We start from the raw sequence: 5,124 nt of genomic DNA, 5'->3' as shown, positions 1-5,124 counted from the left end.
ACTTGTGGAAATCAACGTCGTCAGAACAGAAGTTGCTACATCCGCAATGATGTAGCAACTGCCTCAATGTAGATTTATGTTACAGTTTACAGTAAAGTGTTTTACTTGAAAACGAAACAAATTTTATAATCAAAATGACGAGTAGGCTATTGTATTTTGTGTAATGTATAAATAGACTTTCACGAAGTGGTTATTGACACGTTGAACAGAATTAACCAAAAACAGACTGAGGGAAAGAAAACGGTTCCTCCTTGATAAATTGCACCAAAACGCCCCCTAGTGTTTTTAAATTACCATTACAGTTCAGTCAACAAGGCCCAAAAGTTATTTATAGATGAGCAACTTATTTTCATTGAAAGAGTCAGTGACGATGAAGATGATGATGATTATAATGTATTTGTATATTTGTATATAAATGTATGATGTATATTTCAAACATGTCTTGCATTTCAATGTGTGATGGCAGGCTATCTTTGCTGTGTGTGGTGGGGGGGGGGTGTTTGTGCATTCTACAACAGTGAAAGAGAGAGAGAAAGAGAGACAGAGAGAGACAGAGATAGGGAGAGGAAGAGAAAGCGAGAGATCACTCAGTGATCGATAGAGGGAGATCACTCAGTAATCAAGAGAGAGAGAGAGAGAGATTACTCAGTAATTGAGAGGGAGAGAGAGATTACTCAGTAATTGAGAGGGAGAGAGAGAGATTACTCAGTAATTGAGAGGGAGAGAGAGAGAGATTACTCAGTAATTGAGAGGGAGAGAGAGAGAGAGAGAGAGAGAGAGAGGTGAGTGCTGTAGCAACTTCCTGCTGTTGCATGAGGCATTGAGTTGCAGTTATTTTCTCTCTGTCTGAAACTCTGACAGACTGTTGCACAGAGAGAAGCGGGAGCTGACTGAAGCTAAGCAGGATGCAGGCTATCAAATGTGTTGTTGTGGGAGATGGGTAAGTGTTTTTCATTTTGTTTTATCACATGATATCTTAGTGCTGTGATTTAGTCATTGGTTCAGTGAGCGATCGAACCCTATAGGAGTTGTATTGACCTCTCAGTATGTGAAGCCAAGAGTGGATGCTTGTTGATGTCTTCACTTTCTCTGTCCTGGGTGACTTCAAGTGCTTCTCTTTCTGTTCTCTTTTTACATCTACAGAAATACGTGTACAGATATTTCCATTCACAAATCATGTAACAGATTATGAACATGAGTCTGTTGAGAGACCCAGAGGTTTGTTGATACCACTAATCAGGTGTGTCCAAAGATATAGAGTTAAAATAGCTTCCACAGTTAGTGCAGTTCCCTACGACTCATTACCTAGTTCATCATTAGTTGACTAACAGACAACTACTATTTTTCATCCAGCTCTATTGAATCTGAACCCCAAAGCCAACTTCAATGGACTCATATGGCAGAATAGAGCATTATGTAACATGGGACAGTCGTGGTTGTGGATAGGAGAAACCAACACAGTCATAGCAGCTGTATAGTACACGCCAGGACATGCATTTAAAATGCTGCCATGTAAGAGGATCACTGGGACAGTGTCCCAAATGGCACCTAATTCCCTATGTAGTGCACTACTTTTCACCAGAGCCCCTGGGCCTTGTTCAACAGGAAGGCACTATATAAGGAATAGGATGCCATTTGGGAAGCACAACATGTGTTGTTCAGAGCAGCTGAAACAAGGTAAATACACACATCATGAAGGAGTGATTTGATTGGCTCATAATAGAATAGAATAGAATAGAGTGGTTGGTAAATCTATCTCTGTTATTGATGGTCATAACACATGGACCAGTCATCCTATCTATAGTGTATACAGCTTGATTTCAGTTCACTTGTCTGACATGTTCAAGGTTGTGTTTTGCAACTCAAAGGTGTGTCATGTCACACACAGTTTGTTTGGTGGGTCAGAGACAAAAGTCTGGATTTTCATCTACAGTTTGTATGGAGGCCCCCATTTCTGTTCTCATTCTTGACATTGTCTGTGAATTCATGGAACTGTGAGGTATGTTAAAACACTGGACCCCAAGATGTCCTATCAGACCTGGTTTACTAGGACACTGAGAGATGATGAGGTAGAGGTCATATTGTTAGGAGAGGACTGTGTCCTATCAGACCTGGTTTACTAGGACACTGAGAGATGATGAGGTAGAGGTCATATTGTTAGGAGAGGACTGTGTCCTATCAGACCTGGTTTACTAGGACAATGAGAGATGATGAGGTAGAGGTCATATTGTTAGGAGAGGACTGTGTCCTATCAGACCTGGTTTACTAGAACAATGAGAGATGATGAGGTAGAGGTCATATTGTTAGGAGAGGGGTGTGTCCTATCAGACCTGGTTTACTAGGACACTGAGAGATGATGAGGTAGAGGTCATATTGTTAGGAGAGGACTGTGTCCTATCAGACCTGGTTTACTAGGACACTGAGAGATGATGAGGTAGAGGTCATATTGTTAGGAGAGGACTGTGTCCTATCAGACCTGGTTTACTAGGACAATGAGAGATGATGAGGTAGAGGTCATATTGTTAGGAGAGGACTGTGTCCTATCAGACCTGGTTTACTAGGACAATGAGAGATGATGAGGTAGAGGTCATATTGTTAGGAGAGGACTGTGTCCTATCAGACCTGGTTTACTAGAACAATGAGAGATGATGAGGTAGAGGTCATATTGTTAGGAGAGGGGTGTGTCCTATCAGACCTGGTTTACTAGGACACTGAGAGATGATGAGGTAGAGGTCATATTGTTAGGAGAGGACTGTGTCCTATCAGACCTGGTTTACTAGGACACTGAGAGATGATGAGGTAGAGGTCATATTGTTAGGAGAGGACTGTGTCCTATCAGACCTGGTTTACTAGGACAATGAGACATGATGAGGTAGAGGTCATATTGTTAGGAGAGGACTGTGTCCTATCAGACCTGGTTTACTAGGAAAATGAGATATGATGAGGTAGAGGTCATATTGTTAGGAGAGGACTGTGTCCTATCAGACCTGGTTTACTAGGACACTGAGAGATGATGAGGTAGAGGTCATATTGTTAGGAGAGGACTGTGTCCTATCAGACCTGGTTTACTAGGACACTGAGAGATGATGAGGTAGAGGTCATATTGTTAGGAGAGGACTGTGTCCTATCAGACCTGGTTTACTAGGACACTGAGAGATGATGAGGTAGAGGTCATATTGTTAGGAGAGGGGTGTGTCCTATCAGACCTGGTTTACTAGGACACTGAGAGATGATGAGGTAGAGTTCATATTGTTAGGAGAGGGGTGTGTCCTATCAGACCTGGTTTACTAGGACACTGAGAGATGATGAGGTAGAGGTCATATTGTTAGGAGAGGGGTGTGTCCTATCAGACCTGGTTTACTAGGACACTGAGAGATGATGAGGTAGAGGTCATATTGTTAGGAGAGGACTGTGTCCTATCAGACCTGGTTTACTAGGACAATGAGAGATGATGAGGTAGAGGTCATATTGTTAGGAGGGGTATGTCCTATCAGACCTGGTTTACTAGGACACTGAGAGATGATGAGGTAGAGGTCATATTGTTAGGAGAGGACTGTGTCCTATCAGACCTGGTTTACTAGGACACTGAGAGATGAGAGGTCATATTGTTAGGAGAGGGTGGGTCCTATCAGACCTGGTTTTACTAGGACACTGAGAGATGATGAGGTAGAGGTCATATTGTTGGAGAGGACTGTGTCCTATCAGACCTGGTTTACTAGGACACTGAGAGATGATGAGGTAGAGGTCATATTGTTAGGAGAGGGGTGTGTCCTATCAGACCTGGTTTACTAGGACACTGAGAGATGATGAGGTATAGGTCATATTGTTAGGAGAGGGGTGTGTCCTATCAGACCTGGTTTACTAGGACACTGAGAGATGATGAGGTAGAGGTCATATTGTTAGGAGAGGGGTGTGTCCTATCAGACCTGGTTTACTAGGACAATGAGAGATGATGAGGTAGAGGTCATATTGTTAGGAGAGGACTGTGTCCTATCAGACCTGGTTTACTAGGACACTGAGAGATGATGAGGTAGAGGTCATATTGTTAGGAGAGGACTGTGTCCTATCAGACCTGGTTTACTAGGACAATGAGACATGATGAGGTAGAGGTCATATTGTTAGGAGAGGACTGTGTCCTATCAGACCTGGTTTACTAGGAAAATGAGATATGATGAGGTAGAGGTCATATTGTTAGGAGAGGACTGTGTCCTATCAGACCTGGTTTACTAGGACACTGAGAGATGATGAGGTAGAGGTCATATTGTTAGGAGAGGGGTGTGTCCTATCAGACCTGGTTTACTAGGACACTGAGAGATGATGAGGTAGAGGTCATATTGTTAGGAGAGGACTGTGTCCTATCAGACCTGGTTTACTAGGACAATGAGAGATGATGAGGTAGAGGTCATATTGTTAGGAGAGGGGTATGTCCTATCAGACCTGGTTTACTAGGACACTGAGAGATGATGAGGTAGAGGTCATATTGTTAGGAGAGGACTGTGTCCTATCAGACCTGGTTTACTAGGACACTGAGAGATGATGGTAGAGGTCATATTGTTAGGAGAGGGGTGTGTCCTATCAGACCTGGTTTACTAGGACACTGAGAGATGATGAGGTAGAGGTCATATTGTTAGGAGGGGTGTGTCCTATCAGACCTGGTTTACTAGGACACTGAGAGATGATGATGAGGTAGAGGTCATATTGTTAGGAGAGAGGTGTGTCCTATCAGACCTGGTTTACTAGGACACTGAGAGATGATGAGGTATAGGTCATATTGTTAGGAGAGTGGTGTGTCCTATCAGACCTGGTTTACTAGGACACTGAGAGATGATGAGGTAGAGGTCATATTGTTAGGAGAGGGGTGTCCTATCAGACCTGGTTTACTAGGACACTGAGAGATGATGAGGTAGAGGTCATATTGTTAGGAGAGGACTGTGTCCTATCAGACCTGGTTTACTAGGACACTGAGGAGATGATGAGGTAGAGGTCATATTGTTAGGAGAGGACTGTGTCCTATCAGACCTGGTTTACTAGGACACTGAGAGATGATGAGGTAGAGGTCATATTGTTAGGAGAGGGGTGTGTCTATCAGACCTGGTTTATTAGGACAATGAGAGATGATGAGGT

Source organism: Oncorhynchus nerka, linkage group LG15 (assembly GCF_034236695.1).
Source record: "Oncorhynchus nerka isolate Pitt River linkage group LG15, Oner_Uvic_2.0, whole genome shotgun sequence".
Classification (NCBI taxonomy): Eukaryota; Metazoa; Chordata; class Actinopteri; order Salmoniformes; family Salmonidae; genus Oncorhynchus; species Oncorhynchus nerka.
Note: the sequence above shows the minus strand (reverse complement) of the source record.